Source organism: Micromys minutus (assembly GCF_963924665.1).
Source record: "Micromys minutus genome assembly, chromosome: 19".
NCBI lineage: Eukaryota > Metazoa > Chordata > Mammalia > Rodentia > Muridae > Micromys > Micromys minutus.
The window spans coordinates 20,241,003-20,268,578 of NC_137954.1; positions in this window are offsets into that span (position 1 = coordinate 20,241,003).

Consider the following 27,576-nt stretch of genomic DNA (forward strand, 5'->3'; position numbering starts at 1 on the left):
GATCTTTCTACTTTCTACTTTCTACTTTCTACAGAGGAACTTCTCTAAGTATTAGGATGGCTGGCTTCCTATTGCATTCAGAATGTCTTTCAGATGTGAATGTATACACCCTTTTTCCTATGGGACAGTCACTATCCCAATTCATTTAAACTTTTTCCCGGGAGTGTTCAATATAAGTTTTGTTTATTCATTCATTCTTTCTCTTTTTTACATAAAATTAATGGTGCATGGAATTGATTAGGTTATCTCTACAGTTTCCCTAGCAGCTAGCAATACTCACTGCTTGATAAATATTAGCTGAATGAATAACTAAAATCCTTCATTAGAATATCAACATTCTTCTAATAAACATCTGTATATGCATTTCTTAAAAAAATCATTATCCAATTCTTAAACCAAATCCCTAGCACAGTGAATTGAGAATGGGCAAATGTGTTGGCCATAACCTTCTGCTGAATGCCTTTCCTTTGTCCTAGCACAGAATTTATTGACTAATTCTTATAACTCCCTCCATTTCCCTCAAAATGCAGAGTGGTTAAAGCATAGAATCGATAAAAATAAGAATGCTTAGAGCAGGAAAGAAGAAAAGAGAGATCGTGAAGAGAAAACACTTTAAAGGAACCCATAAACACAAAGGAACTGTATTGGAGAAAGAAGATTGGGCAGAAGAAAGGTTTTGTAAGGCATCTTCTACTTGCTTTTTCTCCTCTGTGGATTCTAATAAGTCTTTTTCAGGCCTGCCCGTGCTTCACCATGCAGAACAAAGGACAAGCCTTTTGGCCTCAACTTCCAGTTATCTGAGCCCAGATAAGGACAAACAGGATAGGCCTCAGGCAAAACTGTCAAGTGGAAAAACTTGGCTTATGTCTGGAAATTCCCTCTTGCCTGTTTCCCTGTTTCCCTGTTTAGAGATTGCATTCCCACACCTTCATTTAGTAATCTCCTAAATCTTTCCTTTATTAAAAGCCTAAAAATACTTACATTCATAGCCAGGTTACAACTTAGCTCTTACTCCATTTAATAATTAAACTACATAGGCTTTTAGTTTTTCAGACAGTTGGTCAGTTGTGCTGTGTAGCAATGAAAAGAGTAGACAGTCTAACCCAGGGAACTCAGGCAAACAACATTTGCAAATAGTATTTTTCTACAAATACTTAAATTTCTTCAGGTAAGATGTCTGGTCTTATGTTTCCCTAACTCTTGGTGTGCAGACATGTTCTTGATATTTCCTGAGTAGACATGAACAAATGTCAGTTCACCCAAGGTGTGGCACCGACAAAAAAGAAATTCAGAAATGATTTCATGTAAGTCAAGCAATGAGTTCACTTGGAGTTACTTACAGGAGCACATGATTCACAGGCAGCTGCGTCACCAAAAGCCCCCACTTTAGCGCATGAGTGACAACTTGTGAAAGCTGTCTTTGGAGCTCACTACCCAAGTGTAGACAGCTCCATGGAACATGGAAGAGACACCCCTCTTCCCAGCAATTGTCTACTACTTGTGTAACACTGGGGAGCTGGCTTCTTGAGTCTTGTAACTTTGTTCTTCCTCAGTCCTACAAATACCTCCTTCTAAGAAAGAGAGTAACTATAGGGTCAATTCTGTGTGACTTCATGGTAGAAGAAGGGAAGAGACACCTATACTAGCAAAAAGAGGATTTACTGAATGAAACAGAAAGCTCTCTTGCCACCAAGAAGGAGAATCCAAAAGAGACTCTGGTGAGTTTGCTGATGATGGTGAGTTTAAGGCCTTTAATAGGCTTGGATGGGATTTCTTTGGCTGATATGCTTATGCAAAGTAGGTGAAAAATAAGGACAAATCAAAGAGAGATGGCCTAAATCAGGAGCCCCTCCTAGAAGAGAGCCTGCAAGACTCAAGTAAGGCTCTCAGTTGGTCCTATGGCCCCATCCCTTGTTTCCCCACTTGATGTTACAGAAGCAGACGGGAAGTTGAGCTAAGCCTGCAATGGATTTATTTTGGGTTCTCTTCCATCCTGCAGACTGGATCAAATCACAGCAGCCATTTGTGTGCTCTGTTTCTCTACTACCAGATGACCAGGAAGCATGGCATGGACTGAATTAAGTTGGGCAAACAGTGTTTTTTGTGTTTTATGTCAAACAAGGCTATGTTTTAGGCTAGGTGACTCTATATTTTTCCATCTTACCCATCTTCCCAGGTACACCTGTCTGGAGCTTTCAGCAAATTAGCCCTCTTATAAACTGTATGAAATCCTCATTTCTACACATTAAATGAAGTGTGGCCAGCAAGCATTTTGGAGCAGCAACATAAAGTGCCCCCTGCTTGGACGATTTAACCCCGGAGAAATTAGTTCCTATATTCTTTTGTCCCTCTTCATTTAGGGAACAGGACTCCCTATGGCTTTTATTACAGATGGAGAAGGCACAGCTATTGGGCTATTGATCTGGGCCTCCTTTGAGAATTATTAGAGATTTCAGAAGATTGTAATAAATCAATGTAACATCTCCCCAAAACTAAGTTTCATTCCAATCGAATCACCCAGTTCTTAGCATTCTTACCATTTTTACTCTAAATAGTTTATTTGGTATTTTCCCATTACATAATTATTACCTGCCTATCAATTAAACCACATGAGGATACTCTTTTAAAATTGCTCTTGGATGGGAGAAATGACTCAGAGGTTGTTCATAGCACACCTTGTGTATGTACAGAACCTGAGTTCAGTTCCATTCACCCACATAGAACCCCAGCTGCAGAAAACCTTGTAACCTCTTCCAGCCTCATCAGAAACATACATCACACACACACTCACACACACACACACACACACACACACACACACACACACTGGAACATACTTGTGCATTGAATTTTTTGACTTGCTCAGTTATCTCACTGACTTCCCTCTCTGTATGAACACATACACATGCATAAGCGGGCACACAACCAAATAGCATCATATGCATTACTTGGCTGTTTTTCTTCTTAATTAACAGTGTATTATGGCTACCCCAAATTCTGTTGAAATTAATTATATTTTATTCATTAAAAATAAACTAAATGAAAGACTAATGTCTGTCACCTGGACTCACTTTGAATTTTTCCTATAATAAAGTGGTATAGTTTCCATCCTGAGGTGGGTGGTTTCTGTCTGTTGTCTGCTTGGTCTCTGCTTCTTCCCCTGTATGTTCTCTTCCAACCCACACTGCCCATGGTAACACCAAGAGATCTAGATAGAATTTGCAAGTGCAATCCTTTCTCTGTGACATGGTATTCACAGTCAACTATGTAGGATGATTCAAGGTTGCCAACCAGTTTCAGAAATACATTAAATGGTGAATTTAAAATAAAGGGAATCTGTGTTTAATTAAAAAAACAATACTCTTACAATGTGCTTACAATTTATGCTGTTTTTGTCTCTGATCATAGAAAAAAATTCATAATTACCTGTAGTTATAATTCACTTTCTTTTAGAGGTTGCATGATATTCTAGGGTGTAGGGCTTGGTTGTTAGTGCTGCTTGTTTCTCTGTGAGGACTTCATGACTTCTAAGAATAGAGTTCCAAAGACATATCTTTCTGTTCCTTGTAATCCCAGCATTTAGGAAGCAGAGGCTCATGACTTACCCATAATTTCTAGGCCAACCTGGTCTACATAGTGAGTTCTAGGACAGCCTGGTCTAATGAGACCCTGTTATAATGAGGAACAAAACAACACGAACAAAAAAAAATCCACACAATAATTGTTTTAAGTTGGGATTACGTTGAAAGGAATACAAATTCAAACTTTTAATATGCTGCAATATATTTTCCCAAAGGTTTGTAACAGCATTCATGTTAATCGTATAAAACATACTTTATAAATACATAAGGCCACCGCTTTATATAAATACTATGTACAACAGCTAATTCATTTTAAACTTTCTAATGTGCTGTAAATAAGACTGCTTTTTCATTTTAATTTTCTTGGGAATTTCAAAATACTCGTTGTTTGTTGGTTGGTTGTTTTGTTTTGTTTTGAGACAAGGTTTCTCTGTGTAGCTCTGATTGTCCTGGATCTCACTTTGTAGACCAGGCTGAACTCAGAGGTCTGCCTGCCTCTGCCTCTAGAGTGCTCGGGTCAAAGGCATGTGCCTCCACCGCCCGGCCAAAAACACCCATTTTTATATTTACAAAATATATCTAATGGCCCTAGATATTGAACTCTAGGCAAGTGCTCAACCAGTAAGCTAAATCCCAAGCCCTATATTTTTTCATTATCCCTAAATTTAAAATACAAATTACATTCTGGTTCAATTTTCCAAAAAAAATCATTTGATGTATAGCATGTATTACCTAATACGTTTTAAAAGACTTATTTTTATTTATATGTGAGTGTGTTGTGTATATGTGCCATGGAAGCCAGAAGAAGGTGTCAGATCCTCTGGCACTAGAGATGCAGGCACCCAACTACTGAGAGCCACCTAACATGGAAAAGAAATCAGGTCCTCTAGAAGAACAGCAAAGGCTATCATGTCTGAGGCTCTGCCCCAGCCCCTCTACTATATATTTTAAATATTTAAATATTTACAAGTAGTCCAATCAACCAGAAAAAATTCATCACGCTAAAGCAACTGTATATCAGCTTCTTATAAAGCATTTTTTAAAATGTGACACGGTCACACCTATGTTAAAGTCTTCAGTGGGAACTTTTCTCAATTATTGAGACAAAAGACCTAACCAAAGTAACTTAAAGGAGAAAGAGCTGATTTGAGCTCCACGTTTAAGAGGCTAGTCCATCATTAGAAGGGAGAACGTGGCAGAAGGATCGTGGCACACACAGCTGGTCACATTGTCACTGTGGTGAGGCAGCAGAGAGCAAGAAAGGCTGGTGCTTGGCCTCACTTTCTTCAGAATACACAATCAACCCAGCCACCTTCTCACACATCTCCACAATTAAGAGAAACCATCAGTCATCAATCATCCTGGATGACAGCTGGCTTCCTAGGGGAAGCTCAGGTCTTATTTCCTCCTTGGGAGAAAGGAAAAGGTGGTTCTTTTTAAGACCCGTGAACAGCTACCTGGTATTTTATGATTTTTGTTTCACTCCAGGTTTCACCTAAGTGGTAGGCATGTTACATTGCAAGCACAGCCTTCCTCCTGAGTGTTCTGTGATCAGTTATTAATCAAATGGAAGAAAGAGCTATTTGATGGAGAAGTGGAAGGGGGAATAAGAAAGGGGGTGGTACAGGGTGGCCTAGTGCTCCTCTAAAGGGGGCAGGAATGGAGAGCAGAGGTTGATTCTTAGTGGTACCATGCAGGTGACTTCCATTAGGTGATTTCTTTTCCATACCCTAGCACAGTTGCCTCCTATTTCTTCCCCTTGGCTCAGCGGCTATCTATCAAGTTTGGACCAGGCTATGTGGACTATATTAAAAGACAGAGATAGCTCTCGCCATTAAGAGAGTTCAAGTGCTTTTAGAAAAAGATAGAAAACAGATTACAGTATATTAAGGACCATGCTACAATTGAGTAAGAAAGTTCTTTAGGAATGAAACAGGGCCTGGCACCTATTAGAGACTCAAACATACTAAACCAGTGCACACATCAATGAGTGGGTGAATTGAAAAATCTTCAAAATCTAGAAAGTTTACACACGTGCACACACACGTGCGCACACACACACCCTGCATGCACACTTACACATGGAGCAATTTGGCTGAAGATGTTAAAAGCATGTGTTTTGTAAGACTGCAGGAGGACATGGTCCTCACAAGAGGTGAGGGAGGTGTAAATTCAGAAATAGGAAGAACAGAAGCTTCTAGAACTGTGTAAAACCAAATGGCTGCAAGTTCAAGGTCCAGCCAGTGTGAGGGTGGGGCTTAGAGCTGAGGTTGGCTTAGTGGGAGACACCACTAGGGACATTGAAGGCCTTTGAAAAGATTACTGACTTGTAGCTCAGAAGTAGGACCTAAAAACTGTGAGCGAGGGAGTACGGTGCAGGTTTACCTTTGCTGAAGTTCTCCCAGTGTGCTATAGAGGAGAGCCTGGCCAGGAGTGAGGAAGAGAAGAGAAGGCCCACCAGGGTCCTGCTGGTTGATGCTTAAAGGGTCTGCACCTGGTGTAGGAGCAAGGGGCTCAGAGCGTACCTTACATATTTGAGAGGAGGAATCAACAGCTCTGCTGGGATGCAAAGGGAAAGCGTAGGAGGCAATAGGAAGGGGGAAACCTAAGCCTCCTTAGATGCCATTAGAGCACCAATCAGGACTACTGGAAAATGCCTCTTAACAGATGATTCCAACTACAGGAGTACTAACAGTTTGGAATGGGAGGAAGAGGCTGGGCGGATAGGAGGCTGCTAAGAGGGTTCTCCATCAACGCAGATGTGTCTCTCCTCGCCAGCTGCAGCTTTGTGAAGTGTTCAAGCACTGCAGGGGTTGGCAGGCTCACTTCTGGTAGCTGATGGGGTCTGGGCAGAGCCGCTGTCCTGTAACATCGCAGACCAGACCCCTCCCCTTGTTCCCCCCACCTCCCGGGACGCCATGGTCAATAAAGGGAAGATTTGTCTACAGTTTCCCCTCCGACATAAACTGCCCGCATGGATCTGTTCACATTCCTTTCTCCAACATGATTTGTGAAATATTAGCTCTGACAAGTATGTGATTGAGCTGCAAGACCTTCAGAGAAAATTAAAAGTGTAGGCAACGTAGGTAAGGCCATGAAAGTTTTCTTAGTTCACATGAATTAATCAGCAGAAGTGGATATTTGAATGCAATACACTAACACTTATTAAGGACTTTGTATGATTCTGACATAAGAAAGCAGTATCTCATTTAATCCTCCTAACAACCATATAAGTTAGATACTGTTATTTCTGCCTGGGGAAGAGAAGCATGGCAGAAGTTGTTTCCCTTTTTGTTTCCTCCCTTATTTTAAGCTTCAAAGATTTTCTTCTCTATAATTTCTATTTGATTTTCTTTGATAAGAACTGCGTGGATGTATATACCATTGGTGCTAACACTGCTCTTTGTCTTCATGCTTTAGCAGATGTCTGCCGATTTTATGATTTATATTAATTTATTATCGCCTCCCACTCTTCACCGTTGTACCAGAGACAGAGTAGCTGGTGCTACCATAGTGAGCAGAAGCTCAGCTGCTTATTGTCTGAATTCCCTGTTGGTGTGTATGAAGCCACAAAATGTTGGTTCCATCAAATAGCAAGTCACCCCAAAGAGACATCGGGCCTGTTGACTCGCCATTAATTGGGAATACAAGATACATAAACTTTGCCCTTGATATGTCTTATGTTCCCTAAGTATTCCCTAGACAACAAAGTCGCTGCCCACTTAATGTTCATTTTCTATGGTGATTTAAATTCTGTCATTAATTAAAGCCAAGATAAATGACTAATACAGCTAGGCTAGCATCTGAAAATGATTGGCAATTGAAAATTGAGAAGTGAACTAGAAATAAAATTGATGGAAAAATAAATAAACCTGGCATCATGTAGACAAAATGAGACTGGGGGCATGACCATATATATGTCTCTGTCACTCAGTTTAAACCAAAGTCCTGTTGTATTAGACTTGTTTTATTTGACCAACACTAGTAAAATGGTGTCTCAGTCAGGGTTTCTATTCCTGCACAAAGCATCATGACCAAGAAGCAAGTTGGGAAGGAAAGGGTTTATTGAGTTTACACTTCTACATTGCTATTCATCACCAAAGGAAGTCAGGACTAGAACCTAAGCATGTCAAGAAGCAGGTCAGGAAGCAGGAGCTGATACAGAGGCCATGGAGGAATGTCACTTACTGACTTGCTTCCCCTGGCTTGCTCAGCCTGCTTTCTTGCAGAATACAGAACTACCAGCCTAGGGATGGCACCACCCATAATGGACTGGGCCCTCCCTCCTTGATCACTAGTTGAGAAAATGCCTTATAGCTGGATCTCATGGAGACATTTCCTCAACTGAGGCTCCTTTCTCTGTGGTAACTCCAGCTTGTGTCAAATTGACACAAAACCAGCCAGTACAGATCCCTGAGTGGCCTTTCAGGGCATTCGGTTACATTGAGTTAGGAGTAAATACCAGATACGAAAGGTACCAATGGTAGGTGTCCAGGGACATGAGCTCCACTGACAAAGACTGAGGCACATTTGATATTAAGATGTTACTAAACTCAATATGTACTATAAATTACCTTTGCATACTTAAACACTGTCTGCCATGGACTTAAAGAACACAGAAGAACAAAGTTGATAGGTGAAGGGAGGGAGCTTTTCTGGTCACATTCCTAGATCGCCTAGATCTAGACACACCTGGTTGCCAGTGCCCTAAATATTTACATACACACGAATAACTAAACTCATTCTGTGCTTAAGCTTCAGTTTCTTACATTTATAGCAAGGGGCCCCAGATGCCCAAGAATGCAGGCAGCTGTAAGGTTTGGTGTAAAGGACATAAATACTGTCTGCCCCAAGTTCCAGTAAATTTTAACTGTGTAGAAAACGAGGAAGATGTAGAGGTGGTTGTGGTTTGTAGGGTAATGTTATTACCTGCTTGCAAAGTAAGGGAATAAAATTGGAGACTATTTGTGAACACTTCTAAATTTGAAAAATTGGTGTTTTGTTAGTGTTAAAAATAATCCAGAATTTGTGTAGTCAGCAGTATGCATTACACTTCCTACAGCACTTAAGACTGGCAGCTTCATGCTAATAGATCAGTTGAGCCCCACTATCACTCCTAGGCTATAACTTTTACTTTAAAGGTCATTTTGTGGCAAAAATCCAAACCCTCTCATAGCAAAACCTAAATACTAATGGAATCTTTTTTTTTCAATCGAGGAAATAAGAGCCATAACCACAGATATTTGCAGTTTCTCAGCTCATCTTTGAAGGCTATTGGTACATTTTAGTTCATTATTTAATGACAAGACTGGAAGGGCTTGTACAGGAGTCCTTAAGAGGCTGAAAGCATTGGATATAATATTTGGGTTCAAGATTTGGTCCTGATAGCTTCCACCTGTATAACTGGGGCCAGTCACATGATGCCATGCTAAGTGTTTGACTCTGGTATGGATATTAAAGGGGATAATGCCAATAGGATGTTTTGTTCTGCAAACAGAAAGACTTCAATATGTTACTGATGTTATTTTATTAAAGATACTGTAAGGAGAGGGGCTGTTATGACTAATAGAATATCCACTGTTCTCTTTCCTTACTGCTAAAAATGTTTTGCATGTGTTAACACACACAGACATACATCCTTTCTCCTTCTTTCCTTTCTTCTGTCTTTTCCTTTTCTTTCCTCCTCAGTTGAAAAGGTGAAAAATAACAACTCTCTTGGAGAAATTTCATGTGGTAGAAATTTCACACATACAAAAAATTATTCCAGAAATAATAGTAATATTTTCAAAATTTTCATATCTAAGAATCTAAATTATACTTCTAGCCCAAAGTCATTTATTTATAAAGTGCTAGATTTTCATTCAAATCTTCCTGCAAATACAAAAGTGTTTTTAAAATACACCTTACATTTTGAAAATACAAGCAGAGAAGTTGTTCCCCGGTGTAGAAAGGACATAATATTTCCTAGACAGCAAACAGTATTTGTTTGAAGGAGTCATTTTAATGATTGTCTCTCTGTTTTATTGCATCCTTAATAAACATAACTTCAAAAACATTTTACAGCATCAACTAACAATATAATTCTGGGTAAAATTTAGGATCTTCATGAACTCAAAATAAGTTTTTTTCCAAGGATAAACCTGGTTGTATAAAGGGCAGGCAAGGTCAGATAGGAAAGGAGGACATTTTGAAAATGCTAAGAAAGGGTTCCTCCAAAAAGACACCAAGGCTCATGCCAAGAAGGAAACAGAAAACAAATGAAACCTGGTTCTATTTAGAAACCAGTTTTTGTATAATTTGATACTACTCTCTGGTGGACTAGCTATGGGCTGTATTGTAGGAGAAGAAGCAGAAATGCTCTCTTAGGCTAAGGCCTTTTATGGACTGTGCTAACATTTATTTAAATGGGAAACATTATGTCGCAGGTCAAGTAGACTTTTGCCAAGTTGGCTGGAGAAAATGTTATTACAAACAGAAGCAACACTGAGAGCTAGCATGTGAAGATTTTAAAGAGCCTGTCATGGACATGAAGAACAGCTTTGAAATAGAGGATGTACAGAATAATAGGCAAGGGTAAGGGCAGATTGATTGACAGAGCAGGAAATCTTAGCAGGAGCTACTGAGATTAGTCTTGATGTCTTGGGTTGAAGAGACATGCTGAGACATGAAAGGGTTAAAGAACCTAGGCCTTTATTCAATAAATTGAAGGATTAAGAAATAAAAAGGTAGTATCAGAGGAATTAGTCATGTATATTGAATTTATACATAGACTTAAAAGCCAAACAACTTGAAAAGTTAAGGTAAGATTTCAAAAGAGTTTGTCAACATTATACACTATGCTAAACCAAAAAATAATACAACTAACAAGAATGAAATAGAGTGAGCGAGCCTGAAAGAGAACAAATGGGAACATGTATCACTAAAATAAAACTTGTGAGCATTCTTGTCTTCAGTGTTCTAAGAACTCATTGGATTTCCACAACATACTTCTGAATCACTGGGTGTTTTCAGTCCCATAATTATTTAGACATTGTGCCCAGTTTCATACAACTGTAGGGTTGTAGAGATAGGATTTGAATATAGCAGTTTGGTCTTAGAATTCACATCTTTTGGTCATTATTCCCAGGCAATTTTTTTTACAGGAGGAGGTAAGAAATGTTGTAGAAGAGAACTAGTTCTTCCTGAGCAAAATTGAACCATGAATTTAAAAGTCTCCTTCAGCTGGGCAGTAATGGCACATGCCTTTAGTCCCAGGAATTGGGAGGCAGAGGCAGTTAGGTCTCTGAGTTTGAGACTAGCTTTTTCTACAGAGTGAGCTCTGGGACAGCTAGAACTACAAATAGTAAACCTCTCTCAAGATGAATAATAATAATAATAGAAATGATGATGATGATGATGATGATGATGATGACGATGATGATGATGATGGGATTTTAATCCAGCAATATGGCTACTCTGTCTGGAAAACAGACATGCTCTGGGAACATACCTTTAATTCCAAACAATGAAGGTTAAGGTAGGTTGTAGATGGAAAGCAACCATGTTCAAAGAAATGTCTAATTGAGGGTCAGATAAAGTGACAAATCAGAGAAAGATTTGACACAATAGTACATACCAAACTCTCATGAGAATAAAGAGAATAAGAGAGGGTAGCCTAGAGAGTGAGAGACAGAGACAGAAAAAGTAGAAAAATGAGAGAGTGTAGTTTTAGCAGGACAGTTTTACCAGGACAGTTGTACACAGACAGACTGCAGACAGAGAACAAGCTAAACACAGTTGAAGACAGATGAGCCAGAGAATGAGAAGGAGCCACCAGAAGATTAGAACAGATTGCCAAAGTTAGTATGAGGTTAAGCAGAACAATTCAGTCAGGAGCTGAAAGGAGCCAGTTTGAATCAGTCAGTATGGAGAGGAATTTTTGAGCCATAACAGTTGCGTTAACCCGACAGCCGGAGTTTAGAAAAAGCATGAAAGAGTGAGCCTATTTAGCAGTAAGTTTCAGAGGCTGAAAACATTCTGAGCCTAGATAAGAAGCTAGGGGCTAAAAGCTTCGAGGACTAGGCCTAGATTAGCAGAAGGCAGTAAGCCTGTGAGAAAACAATTAAATCGGGTGAGTAAAAGATACTTTCAATAGTAATAACAACAACAACAATAATAATAATAGCATGTCTACTTAATGATTCTTCTATGTGGTGGGGTGAGGCCATGGTTTATTTCAAGTTCAAGAACTAGTACGATTTCCCCCTTTTTAATTATATTTCTCCCAAGGATAATTAAGTAATAAAGTCTATTTTCTTTAACCATTCTGTGTTGGCAAATTCTTATTCCTTTCCTGCTTCCACTTTCCTCTGTATAAGCATTATGCATACATGAAACTATGGTAAACAGGATCACATCTATGTTTTAGTATTAAGAGTCATTCTTTTGATAGTTTCTGTATTTATTAATTTTATTTATAGAATGTATTATGGAAAACAGTTTCAAATTATTATAATAATAAAAGAAAATATCATAAAAAAGAAATGGAAAAGAGATCTTATCGATGACAAGACTCATCCGTTGCCATCTCACAGTGTCTAAAGGGAGGAACACTTGTCTCTGGTGTAGCAAAATTATCCATTGTCTACATAGTAGAACACTTTACATAAACATTTTACAGGGAAACAACTTGGTGTAGCCTTTTAAGATACTGAATTAAATAAGGAAACAGGTAAAATTTGAATAAAAATTCTGTCACTTGTGAATTAATGGTTTAACCTGGGAACTAAAGTTTCACCAGAAATTACACTGAGGCTGGAGAGAAATGGAACCTAACTCTGAATCTGAAGCTTTTTGGAGAGAGAGCACAGCTAATGTGCTGGCCTGGGGATATGTGTTCCAACAAAACTAACCAATTAATATCAATACAGTAATTGGAACACCACACACACACACACACACACACACACACACACACACACACACACACATGTCTCCAAATCTGAGTTACAGAAATAAAGGAGAGTAAGGAGAGGAGAGTGCAATAAATAACAGAAAATTTCAAAAGTCTGTATTTGGGGAATTACAATGAATAATTTAACCAGTATAAGGCTAGCTCAAAGAGTAAAAAGCAAGCTAATGCTTTTTGTAGGACATGGGAGAGAACTTGGGTACTGTGTGCCATGCTGTTCTAACCTGTGGGAGAGATGAAAACTGGGGTTTCTTATGGATTATAAGCAAACAGCTATGTTCCTCAATGGTCTTCCCTTATCTGTCTCCTTAGGCCTGAATCATTATTTACTTGAGGATAAGATTGGAGGTTTGCTTTCTGAAAACATTAAATAGGAAAGACATGATCAAATAGCCAAGAATGAAGTATTTAGAGCTGGAAAAATGACTCAGTGGTTAAGAACATTGGTTGTTCTTCCAGAAGACCTAAGTTTGATTCCCAACACCCAGAAGTCAGTTAACAACTGTCTGTAACTCCAGTCCCAGAGCTTCCAAGGACACACAGCACCAGTGTGATACACAGACACAAATGTAAGCAAAATATGCCACATACAAATAAATTAAATAAAATATACTATATCTTTAAAAACTTAAATAAAAGGACAGCAGATGGTGAAGTTCGGTACTAAGGGATTAACGAGGAGACTAGGTAGTCAATGGTTCAGTTTTTAGTATCCATCTTCTACGAGTGTTTCTGCATTTCGGTTACTTAAAAATACAGTTTCCATTATTCATCCATTCCAGCCATTTCCTATGAATCATCACAACTCAATACAAAGATCATTGCAACAATGGGCAAAGCCTCAAAGATAAGATGCAGAGTGGTAGAGGGGAAGAAGTGGGGGAGGGAAGGGAACAGAGGAAATGGGAGGAAACTGACAAGCTGTCACATACTGCACTCGAAGGAGAGGAAAACCTTAACATAGCCAAAGAACAACCCAAGTGCAGCAGCCCAGTGGTAGGGGATGGAATGCTTGTCATTAGATATGCGCAAGGCTGGGAGTAGGAAAGTAAGACATCAGAAGGGGTTTTAAGGGCTCCTATTTCCGGTAAGAACGATGGTTTGCCGAGATCACAGCATCTAGTACAAAATGGAAGGAGGTACCACAGTGGGTCTTTATGCATATGGCGGACATGCTAAGAACTGCACGCTTTAACTTTTACAAACAAATTGCCAAACCGATTCTATTGGAAACTCACTGCTTCCTAGAAACTGTATGATTAACAAACATAGAGCACATGAACATGCAGCCATTGGGACAGGGTGTCAATGGGGAATCGGACTGAAGACTGAGGAGCGTCCAGACAACTAAACGCTGAAGAGTAGCAAGAAATGACTGTGGGCCATGGGATACACAGAAGTTCAGATGCTTGCTGTGCTCCATGTTTCTGTTACTCATGTACACTGACTGAGACTTGCACATCACATGGACTTTTAATGGGCCTGGCTCCCCTCTATCTTTAGAACCCTTTTTGAGTAGGGCAGAGACAACGGCTCAGTTGGTAAAGTGTTTGACTTGCAAACATGAGGACAGTCAGGGTGTTGGTGTACACACATGCACTCTTAGTACTGCAGGGGTGGAAACAGGTAGTTTCTGGGACTTACTAATGACTACCTTGATTGCTAAGTTCCAGGCTGGTGACCAATCCTGTCTCAAGAAATAGCAGTGGGTGATAGGCACATGAAGAGTAACACCTAAGGTTGTCTGTTGGCCACAGCATATGTTCTGTCACCCATGTATGTAAACCAGCACAGAAAGAACTACTTACAATCATGAGCAACATAAAGGATAGAAAACCACATAGTCAAATATCAGCTATGGTGAGTATAGTCACAGGAATGATTCCTTGCTCGTGAGCTGTCTAGAAAACAATACACAGGAAGTTGGCTTAATGATTATCAGTATAATTGACTAAAACATCCAGGAGCTATACACATGGCTTCTAAGCTTGGATAGAAGGGAATCAGAATCTATAGTATTTTAAATGTAAAATTTGCTGTGTGTAATATATTTTAAGTATTTTTTAAGATAGGACTGTATAGGTGCTAAAGAAATGGTTCAGATGTTAAGGGCATTTGCTGCTCTTTTAGAAGACCAGAGTATTGTTCTCAGCATCCTCATTGGACAGCTCACAACCATCTATAACTCCAGCTCTAAGCGATCCAATGGCTTCTTCTGGTTTCTGTGGGCACCTACATGCCTGTGCATATATACACAGACACACACAGAAATACATACACAAAGAAATACATAAAGAGACAAACACACAGAGATATACATACACACATACAAAGAGGCACACAGGTATATACACATACACACAAAGACACACACACATATAGAGACACACAGATAGACATGCATACAGAAAGAGAGAGAAGACACCCAGACACACACACACATAAAGAAACACACACAGAGACACACAGAAAGATACAGATATATGCATACACAGATGCATTCAGACACAGACACACATAGACACATACATGGACACAAATGAAAATACACATTTACACATAAATACATGCATACTCACATAAATAAAAAACTTAATTCATTAATTATAAATAAAAAATTTGGCTTATTGTCCATTTATAATCTGCTTCTTCTCATAAGTGTACTCTGTGTTTTATGAAGATAGCAAAATTTACCCAGACAACAACTCTTTAAAAAAGCTTTATGACTATTTAAACGCCAAGGAAACAGCTTTTGCAAATTTGGCCTTTTAATAACTACAAAGCTTAGCACAATTGTCATGAAATATTCAACAAAGTAAACATTTCAGTTTAGTGTGGCCTGATAAGCCATAGATTAACAAATTACTAAAATTGAAAGAAACCTTACTTTTTAAAAATAAAACAATTTTCAAACTAATTAACTGTGTGTGTGTGTGTGTGTGTGTGTGTGTGTGCCCGTGTGTGTATGTGTGTGTCTATGTTTTGTTACCATGGAGTGATATTAAATAATACATTGGAAGACAATAAAGGAAACTAGGTTAAAAGATTGAGGGAAAAAAATCACAGTGCTCTTGAGAGAGGGTTATAAATATAGACAGGCTGATGGGAAATAAAAAACCACCTTTTATCAGTAGCTGCCCGGCTCCTAAGTGTGAGTTCTGAAGAGCCCACAAGTCTCTGGTTGCCAGGAGAAGAGGGCTAAGCAGAGCACCATCACATGGAGCAGCACCATCTGGTGACAGGATGGTACAAACCACAAACAGGGCTGACCAAATCTTCATAGGCTCATGTAAGGGTGGAGGACAGGGAAAGGTGCTTGCATACCTGTCATCTATGTATCTCCTGTCTGTCTGTCTGTCTGTCTGTCTATCTATCAATCATCTATCTATCTATCTATCTATCATCTATCATCTATCTATCTCTCTATCATCTATGTATTATCTATCAATGTATCTATCATGTATCATCTCTATTATCTATTTATCATCTATCATCTACCAATGTATCTATCATCTATAATCTAACATCTATCATCCCTATCACATATGTACCTATCATTTATTTATTTATCATCTACCAATGTATCTATCATCTATCAACATATCTATCATTTATCAAGGTATCTACTATCAATGTACCTACTATCTATCATCTATCTATAATCTATCAATATATTTATCATCTATCAATGTATCTACTATCATCTATCTATCTAAAATTTATCAATATATTTATCATCTATCAGTGTATCTACTGTCTGTCTGTCTGTCTGTCTGCTTATCAGCATCTGTCTTCTCTATCTCCTCCTCCTTCTCATTCCCACTTAATTCTGATTGCCATTTCCAAAATAGAGTTTTTTCTTTCAACAGATTTGTTAGAATATCCAGTTGAGAAAATTCAGATGTGCATATCTTTTTCAAAAGAACTAGGTGCATTTTAAGTGACTCTGGAAGTTTATGACATTTCCCAAGGTATTTTCACTGTCTCTTAAGATTCAAAAAGTCATTACTTCCCCTTTGTTAAAAAAAAAGGAAAAAAAAAAGAAAATCCAATATTTTAAAAATTTTTTGTACCACCTGGAGCTGGAAATCTGGTTCAGCTTCAGAGGATTCTTATCATTAATTTTAGAATTGCCTGTTTACCCTGAATGTGAAGTTCAAAGAAAGTAGCTTAGGAAGTTAAAGGAATCTAACAGCGGTGTGTTGGAGTGATTCCCTTACACTAAAGAAACTTTTCTAAAAGTTAACTGAGGATCAAAGTACATCCAAGATACTAAATGCAGTCTCAAGAATAGTTCACCTCATTACAAATCCTACCATCAATGGACAGCTGATGAAGCCCTTTGGATAAGCTTTGGTTTGCTCTGCTAAAACAAACCACCTCATTGTCCTATTGCTATTTAAATACCTGCTGTTTTAGCAAAACAAGTCTAGACTTTAAAGGAAGCTTTTTGCCTGGTGTGTTCCTTAAAGTCAACAACCTTTGAAATGCTCTGGGAGATTCTAAATAAATTCAGGAAGACTGGACTCTGACTCCAGACACCCATCAGACTCCGGGATCTGCTAATCCTGGGAGTGTTTTACTAGCCAGCAAAGGTGTGGCAACTGGATTTTGACCTTTCTGCCCCGAAGTAAGTCCCGTGAGCAAGGGGAAGATTGTCAACAATCCAAGGAAGACCTGCCTCCAAAATTGGGACACAAACTTGCACAAGCACATCTGTTGAGATAACATGCAAATGACCTGAAAACGCAGGGAACCCGCAATCTAGAACAACTGATTATTTATCATTCCTTCCCTCACTTGCCCAGGTGTCCACTGAATAGGATTTTGGTTGTTGTTTTTGTTTTGTCTTTGGAGACAGGCTCTCATTATGTAACCTCGGCTAGTCTCGAACTCATAGAGATATGCTGAGATTAAAGGGGAGAAACATCACACTCAGTCTATTAAACAGATTTTAAAACCTACTTTGCTGGGTAATAAGAATAAAAAATAGACATGTTCCCTGATGTCATGGAATCTACAACCAAATGATCAATGAAGACATTAAATATTAGTTGAATATTTTCCAAAATTCATTATTATTTCTGTATTGCTTCAAGAACTAAAAAGGAAAAATACAGCGTTAGAGGAAAATACATAAAATTGGACTTTTCTTTCAATAGAGTTTATGAAGTGCCTTCTCATGTGAAAAATTCACAAACCTGAAAAAACAACTTTTTGAGGAAGAACAGGGTGTTTGTATATCTGTGTGTATCAGTGTCTCTGTTGTGTGTGTGTGTGTGTCTGTGTGTGTGTGTGTGTGTCTGTCTGTCTGTGTGTATCTGTGTCTGTGTCTTTGTGTGTGTGTGTGTGTGTATCTGTGTCTGTGTCTTTGTGTGTGTATGAGTGTGTCTGTGTGTGTGTCTGTGTCTGTGTGTGTATCTGTGTCTGTGTCTTTGTGTGTGTGTGTCTGTGTGTGTGTGTCTGTGTCTGTGTGTCTCTCTGTGTGTCTCTCTGTGTGTGTGTGTGTGTCTGTGTGTGTGTGTGGTTTGGTAAATGATGACCATGAATTCTGAATCAACTTCCTACCTTTCCTTCTGTGCTCCTCTCCTCACACCACCTTGCCTGTCATTTTAATGTAGCTATCTTTTCTAAAAATGCGGTATTTGAGGATGTGTCTATCTTGTCTGCTTTATTAAAGGCTCTTCTGGACAAGAGCAAGTAGTGGTGCTTTATTAACGTAGGATTCTGTAGGTAACGTCACTTTCTCGGGTTGTATTAGTTACTTTTCTAAGTTACCGTGATGAACACCATCACCAAGCAACTTATAAAAGAAAGGCTTTATTTGGAATTACTGTTGTAAGTGTTAAAAACCCACACTATCAAGGAAAGCATGTCAGCAGGCAGAGGCACTGGGCCTTGGAGGAACATCAAGCATGAGCTGGAGGAGCACATTGAAAGATCACATCTTGAACCAGGAACAAGATGCTAAAGAGAAGGAACCGGGAGTGGGAACCTGTGGTCTCAAATCCTCCCCCCACCCCTAATAACACAATTCCTCTAACAAGGCCATACCACCTAAACCTCCCCAAGCAATGCCATTAACTAGAAATTAAGCATTAAAATGCCCAAAACTAGAGAATAAATTTATCATTCAAACCATCACACTGTTATCTATCCACTTTTAATGTAGAGCCAAAGCAATAAATAGAACTATAAAATGTTTATTTTTCAAAGCAATCCATGAACTACCACTTTACTATAAAAGAACTCCTCTTTGGCTTTTTCACTATTTTTCTACCCCTAATTGAAAGAAATCAAAACAATCACACCGATGAAGTATCAATAGTGAACTAGAGGCGTCAAGAACATGGATGTGCATGCCCCTAATCATACTCAGTAGACTGAAGTAGGAGAATAGTCTCAGAGTCTATAGCAGCCTGGGATATAGAATGAGACCTTGGAGAGAGAGACATGAAAGGGGACAGGAAGGAAGAGAGGGAGAGGGGGAGAGAAAAGAAAAGGGGAGGGAGAAAGAGGAGGGGAGAGGGAGAAAGGAAATTCAGGGAGAGAAGAGAAAGAGGAGGATAGATGAGAGAGATGGGGAGGGAGAGAGAGGAGTGGGGAGAAGGGGAGAAAAAAGAGGGTAAAAGGAGAGAGAGAGGCAGAGTATAAAGAGGAGAAAGAGAATTTTTCAATATCTCAAATGGGTATCCAACTGGAAGTTCTATTTCCTTAGATTTGAATCCTTAAGAGATCTCTAGTCATGGGGAAATGCAAATCAAAACAACCTTTTGATTCCACTTCATACCAATCAGAATGGCTAAGATAAAAATTTCAGGTAACAGCAAATGCTGGCGAGGATGTGGAGAAAGAGGAACACTCCTCCACTGTTGGTGGGGTTGTAAGCTGGTACAACCACTTCGGAAATTAGTCTGGAGGTTTCTCAGAAAATTGGACATAGTATTACCTGAGGACCCAGCTATACCACTCCTGGGCATATACACAAAAGATGCTCCAACATATAACAAGGATACATGCTCCACCATGTTCATAGCAGCCTTATTTATAGTAGCCAGAAGCTGGAAAGAACCTAGACGTCCATCAACAGAGAAATGAATACAGAAAATGTGGTACATTTACACAATGAACTACTACTCAGCTATTAAAAACAATGACTTCATGAAATTCTTAGGCAAGTGGATGGAACTAGAAAATATTCCCTTGAGTGAGGTAACCCAGTCACAAATGTCACTCTACATGTACAAATCTCTGTGTCCTAAAACTTCCCTCTAAAAATCTGTATTTCCTGACCCCGAGATGAGCCTAAGCATGTGACTGCCACCCTTTATAACATTTGTAACCTACCAGCAACTTTATTGTTAGCTAACGTCTATCTAAGTGATTAGAAGTGACATTAACATTTGTATCTATATTGCATTTTACTATTTATATTATCGGCAGAACAAAATTCATTTGTTTGGCAATGAATAGTATTGATTAGTATTTATTGACTTCTCTGTGGACATGAAACCTCAGCATTAGCCTTCCTCACTCCTATCTTTACAGAATTGTTTAATGGACTGACCAAAGGCAATTGTGTTAGTTGGGATTTTACTGTTATGAAGAGACACCATGACCAAGGCAACTCTTAAAAAGGACAATATTTAACTGGGGCTGGTTTACAGGCTCACAGATTCAGGCCTTTATCCTCAAGGCAGGACCATGGCAGGATCCTGGCAGATGTGGTGCTGGAGGAGCTGAGAGCTCTACATCTTCATCTAAAGGCAGACAAGAGAAGACTGGTTTTCAGGAAGCTAGGGTGAGGGTCTTGAAGCCCAGGCTCATAGTGACACACTTCTTCCAACCAGGCCACACCTACTCCAACAAAGCCACGCTTGCAAATAGTATCACTTCCTGGGACAAGCATATTCAAACCACCACAGTAATTAATGTAAAATCAGAAGCAATAACAGCAAAATCCTCTTTCCCTTTTTACAAAGCAAATGACTCAACAAATACTTGCTGAACATCCCTGTACATCCCTAGAAAATGTCTCCAACATAATAGATAGAGCTCTAGATTTTTATAGGATTTTTTTTCTGTATTCTGGCATACACACCAGATAGTCAATGGTAATTGAAAGAGTCTTAAATTGCTACGATTTCATGTTCTCTCAATTCAAGCAAGATGATATAATCAACGTAATGAACTAATAACATGATGTCACTGAGAATAAAAGGCTGATCAAAGTCCCTGACAGTAAAATTATAAACAAGACTTATAGAGTTGCTATAGCCCTGGGACAGGATAATGATGATGTAATAGTAGCCCTGCCCATGGAATGCAAATTGCTCTAAGGATAGCAGAATGGCATACAAAATTAAGATAAAGCCTTTGACATCAATTTCTGAGTATATAGGAGGCAGAGAGTGTGTTCGTTTATACTACCAATAAAGGTCACATTTATGTTCAGTAACTACTACTGAAGTTAACTCAATTAAGTTTATTATAGTCCACAAGTGGGCATTCCTCCAAAGTGATGTCTTTCTTCACGGACTAAATGAGAAACTAAGTAAGTTGAGTCAAATAAGTTGGGGATTCATTACTCCTGTATCAAGCGGGCATGAGATATTGTTAATTATCACAATAATTCCTCTAAACATAAAGATAAATGCAGAATTATCTTTCAGTTGCTACTTTATTTTTTTAACTTGAGAAACTAAGTAAGTTGAGTCAAATAAGTTGGGGATTCATTACTCCTGTATCAAGCGGGCATGAGATATTGTTAATTATCACAACAATTCCTCTAAACATAAAGATAAATGCAGAATTATCTTTCAGTTGCTACTTTATTTTTTTAACTTGAAGCCAGTTCTAGTGGCTGCTAGATTGCATGGCACCTCGCATCACCATGCCAATACACGTAATGGTGATATATAAGTTTTCCAAACTCGTAGGGAAGACTTTCAGACCCTAAAGGCCAATGTGCCTCCATCACCGGACCTCAGTAAGTCACTATTCTGAATGTGGACCATGCTGCTGACAGTCTCTAGAAATTCATATTATTTTAAGACATTGCCTAATATTCCCTGAAAACCTAATTATTTATACTTCCCTAATGAATTGTCGTGTTGTGAGCACAGATCCCGCTGGGGAGATTGAAGACAAGGGGCTTTTCTATAAATTATGACCACGTGGTAGGATCCTTCCCATTGTGATCTGAGTTCTTTTTGGCTCAATGTTCTCTAAATCTGCTGTCCCTCAACAGAGAATTCATTGATGCATATATTTTAATGCTCTACTTGGATAACTCAAGGTGCTTTTTATCAAATTCTGGATTTCCTTATTTATGTATTTCAGACGGGAACAGTCTGCCAAGAGACTGCAGTTCTAAGGATGTCCTCATTATCTACCCAATGTCAAGGTCTCTGTTGGTAAAATTTTTTTTTAATCAGTGTGTTAGCCCTGCTGCCTGATATGATCATTGTACGCACAGCATGTAGTAACCATGTGCTGCAGTTCAACATGTAACACTGTGCCATTCCCACCATCGCTACTTAACATCTGCCAGTTTTCCCACTTAGATAATGAAGCCTACAGGATGAATACTTTGTAGAGAAATAAGGCTTGTTCAGCTTAAATTTCACAGCCTAACAATAGAAAACGGCATAGCAGTTCCGGTGAGGGTTAAACTATGGACAGGAGCATGCTGGGAAGATGTGCAAGAGGGAAAGATCACACGATGAGGAAGGAAGCTGAAGTTGTGGGGGAAGCAGGACTTCCCTAGTCCTCATCTTTTCAAATCATCTGCTTCTATTATCACTGTCATGTGTTGAAAACATGGTCCAAGACATGAACCTTTGGGAGCACCTCCAAATCACACCTTCTTTACCACACTGGCTTAGAAAAGCATCTTCCTCAGGTCTCCTTGAAGAGGCCCATTAGCATAGTTTTCTTCAGTTTTGCACAGGTTCAATGCACAGATGGTTTTCATGACAAAGAGATGGATAAGAAGATCTCCCCTAACAATTCTCTTGAGTACTCTAACATCCCTATCCTTTTAGACACACTCACCCATAGGACATCAAGAAAACCCTGGTGGGCCTAGAGAAGTGACTCCGCTGTCAGAGTTTGCTTATCAGCACCCACATCAGGTGCGTTACAAAATCTATAACTGAAGCACTAAAGGTCCAAGGCCCCCTTCTGACCTCTATTACCCCTAGGTAAACACATATATAAATAAAATAAGCCCTGTGTAGACTAAACAGGAGAGCTCTGGAATTCTGACTTGACTTGGTATAAAATGTGTTATGAAGTGTCTTAAGTTCCTTCCAAATCTTTGTCTTCAGTAGGTACTTGATTATGAGTGGAGTGGCCTAAACTATCTAAATAACTTTCGCCAGCATATTAATGGTGTCTCTGGCTACAGGAAGGAATATCTATACCTTAATTCCAACAAATGCAAATGAGCCTATCTTATTCATCTTTATGGTTCTGTTACAGAGTCTTACACTTCCTGTTTCCAATAACCTCAGCAATTATGGTTGAATCAGAGAAACAAGAATAAGTGTGGTATCATATACATGTACTCTTCATGAGAATCCTAACTATATAAATTCAGAAACAGACAGGGGAATTTAGGTCTGAGGAGTTTCAGAAAAAGTCACCAAGCACATGTCCCAATTGATGTGAACTAGCTGAGTGTCCAAGAAACTAAGCCTGACCTTCTGCTCTAGTTTGCCACGGTGTAGGCTAGTGTACACTCGTCAGACGTTTATAGCCCTTTAACCTCATGGCTGATGTGAAGGACCCCTTAAGTAGGAGGACTAGGAGTGTGAGTGGCAACTGATGTAGAAAGGGGAAACACAATTATTCAACGGCATCAGTGCAGGAATGGGATCCACTCCCTTGAGATGGTGAAAAGCACCCAAGGCAATTAGAAGATTTGAAGAGAGAGACATAGAGAGCAATAGACACAGAGACAGACAGACAGACAGACAAACAGACAGACAGAGAAAGGCAAAGAGACAGAGAACCAATTTAGAAGATTAACTCAAGATAAAAGTATTCTCATAGAAACCACTTGGACCCCGAAGGACCTCATGAAAATTTGAGATTTATTCTAAAGGCAATGGAAAATTATGAAAGATATTCTCAGAGTTCTTAAATGTGGTGTCTGTCTCTGTCATAATTACTATATAGTGGGGACTGTGACGAGCATTATATGTAAGTATTCAGGAGATATTTATTAGGCACTGATGATACTCCATATAGTCTGCTGGGTACACAGGACTCAGTAGTAAGAAAAGAAAGACATGGGAAAATGCAGTAAGTTTAAGATCTGTTAAGCAGTGGGTTTGATTAATCCTCACAAGAGCCCTGTTAAATAGGAAAGGAAAGGAAAGAAAAGAAAAGGAAAGGAAAGGAAAGGAAAGGAAAGGAAAGGAAAGGAAAGCAAAGCAAAGGAAAGGAAAGCAAAGGAAAGGAAAGCAAAGGAAAGCAAAGGAAAGGAAAGCAAAGCAAAGGAAAGGAAAGGAAAGAAAAGGAAAGGAAAGCAAAGGAAAGGAAAGGAAACAAAGGAAAGGAAAGCAAAGGCAAGGAAAGGAAAGGAAAGGAAAGGAAAGGAAAAGAAACAAAACGAAAGGAAACGAAAGGAAAGAAAAGCGAGGGACAAGGGACAACTGAGTAGCACCAAGTCATCCAAATGCAATTTTCTAGGGTTTGTGTTGAGATCCTGTTCATTTTCATTCCCAAGATCTTGCTTTTAAGCAGCCAATGTCTGTCATCCATGCTGTCATAGGGAAACTGAGAAAAATCATAGGAACAAGGCACAGGGATGCCATTAGCTTCTTAATCTCTTCCTGGCCCTTGGTTGTCTGTACCCAAGCCAGTATGCACACTTGGGTTATACTTTTCATGTAAGTGAGAAAATGAGACAACCTTTACTGTGCAGAGTGATCTCAGCAGCAGTCGGAGCAACGAACGCCCCAGCTCTCTGCTTGTCATGGACACTGTGCAAATGAAGCAGTCGCTCTACTCTGTCAGAAGATGATAAGACAGGAAGCGCAGTGTTCTACTGGATATACTGAGACCACAGACCAACCAACCTGTGTGGTGGCTTCTTATCAGAACTCTCTCTCTCTCTCTCTCTCTCTCTCTCTCTCTCTCTCTCTCTCTCTCTCTCTGTGTGTGTGTGTGTGTGTGTGTGTGTGGTGTATATGCTCATGTGCTTGTGTATGTATGTATGTGTTGTATGCATTCATGTCCGTGTAGGTGTGAAGACCTTTGTGCACATACAGATACTCAGAGACCAGAGGTCAATAGGTCAATATCAGATGTCTTCCTCTCTTTCTATCTGCCTTGTTTTCTCTCTCACTGAACTTGGAGCTCACCACCTATTTGGCAAGAGTGGCTGACCAGTCTGCTCCCAAGATCTTCTTTGATTGGGCCCCTTGTTCCCTAGACCACCAAACTTATCCTTTCCCACTGGTTCTGGGCGCCAGACTGAGTCCTCTCTCTGCACCGGAAACACATCTTTCTATTACGTTCCCTGTTTTTGAATAAGATGTATAACTAGTAGTTTCAAGGCTGCTTTTTTTTTTAAAGTTTCTTACTGATTCTAAGGAAAAAATGTTAATTGAATCAGCACTGAGTAGATAAAAATCTAAATTTAGTTGTCGTAACTGTCAGGCCACGGAGAAACCAAATAATTCACACCCAGCTAATTGCTTTTGTGTTCGTCTATCCAAGAGATGTGAGTCATCCCTCAGAAAATTGTAATTATGAATGGCTTACACCTTGCTGATGACAGACCTCTGTGTTGTTCTTACAAAAACTTCCCAAAATGTATTTCTCTCAAAATAATTTCAATTTTCTCTGATTTGTGTTTATCTGACAAATCTCTGTCTTTTCCAGAAATATATGACCCAGGGCTTCACCTCACCTGTCTTCCTTTCCTTAGCCCAAGGTTGTCCCGGAGCCAGAAAAATGGAGTTTTTAAACTTTTGCTGCAGCGTGTCAACGCTGTGACGACAGATTGATCCAAGCACACAATTGCTGAAGTTCTGTATTGGAAATATAAGTCCCCCCGCAAGAGGGGAACCCCAAAATGCCATGAAAAACAGTAGTGACATAAAAATCTATGTAGTATATATATCAGTCTGTTTAGAACAGGGTCACCACATCCCTGAGAGGGAATCAAGTGGTTAATATCATGTCGCCTAAAGCCTAAGTAGGTTCTTTGAATTGCATGTGAACCATGAAGATTAGTCAAGAAAGAGGAAGCAGAATTCACAGAAAGGCAACCTGCTGAATACCAGTCAAAGGACTTAGTACAGTTTTCAGCTTATGATTCAACTGTTACCTACACCACCTCACTTAAACACACACATGAGTACAGATGTACACATACACGCATGTACATCCATACACATGTACAAACACATACATGTACACATGTACGTATAAATATATGTGTGCATATACACATATGGACATATACATGCATACCTAAATATGTATATATGCACACATTATACATATATGTATACATACATGTACATATACATACATTATGTGGAGTAACAAAATATTAGGCTTGTGATTTTTCTTAAGCCTTACTGTGTCAGGATTTCCTCTTTATCACGAAACTTATGCCAGCCCTCTCAAACAAATGTTTAAGGTCTAAAGCAAGCAGTATGTAGACTTTTTTGGGGGGGGTGCATATTCCCCCAACTATATTCTCTTTCACAACCTTGCTGTCCATACTACGGACCATCCTAGGCTATGCGTATGAAATGTTGTTAGGCACAGGGTGTTTTCCAAGAATTAAACCATAAAGACTAATCTTTGGCTCTTATAAAATGACTCTCAGAGACTTTCTATCCTGCACTTCTGGGAATTTCACGTTAAGGCATGATTGACACAGAACTCGTGTATTTATTCTGCAGAGGGAGTGGTAGCACCAACTGTCCGGAACATTATTCCAAGTGGGAGGACCCAGCAGCAGGGATCAATCTTTCTGCTGAGTCAAATGCTGGCTTCTCTTCTGAGGATTCTGATCTACGGGCATCCAGGAGAGCTGTGTACAAGGGTAGTTTTTGTTATGTGCCGATTTTTCTAGAAGATGCTAGTAAAAATGTCAGTTTTCCCCCCCTTTAATTCAGAAACTCTTCTGTCCTCACCGTCATTAATATTTACAAATTGGCATAAATGTAAAGTGTTCCAAAAGTACTCTAGGCTCTTAGAAGATCAGCTTTGGGACTCTGTTTTTCCTATGTGGAAATATGCATATATAGGTAAGAGAAGGCTCCGTGTTTATGGCAGGCAGAGTCTGTGAGAAAAGAACTACTCTATTATTTTTAATTGATCACAATAAACCATGCCCTTTGAAAACATCCACATGAAGTACACTTGAACACCGGACTTGTTGTAATTCACTTATCATATTAAAAGTTCTTGGGATCCTAATTAATTTCTCTTACATTTTCTGTTTCATGTAAAACATTCAAGTTAATTTTAATGATGTCATTTAGACGAAACATCTTAGCATTGAGCTCTCTCTGCAGAAAGAATACTATGTTTTCCAAATAAACTCTCACATGATGTGAAATATTTGATTAGTGCATCTTATGTGAAGTGAATCCTACCTTCACTTTTCCCCTGTGTCCTCCCTTCCCTTCTCCTCCTCTTCCCTTTCTCTCTCCCCTTCCCCTTCTCTTCCCTTCCTTCCCTCCTTTCCCTTCCCTCTCCTTCACCTCCCCTCCCTTCTCTCTCTTCCTGCTTCTCTTCTTCCTTATTTAATTCTATTATTGAGACAGCAAACAGCATTACAGTTTTTAAAAGTAGCTATTTTACCATACTACCCGGTTTCTCCCAACTGTTCCCTACAGGATAACACAGACTGTCCCCCATTTATCCCTCCTCACAAGCTTCCAATAATCTCATTCTTCACTGAGAAATGAAAGTAGTTTAAGCCAGGAGACAATTCTTTTCAAAGCAGGGATTAGCAATGCCAGTCTTAGGCACTCTGGGTCAGTTGTAAATGTCACATGACAAAGGGAG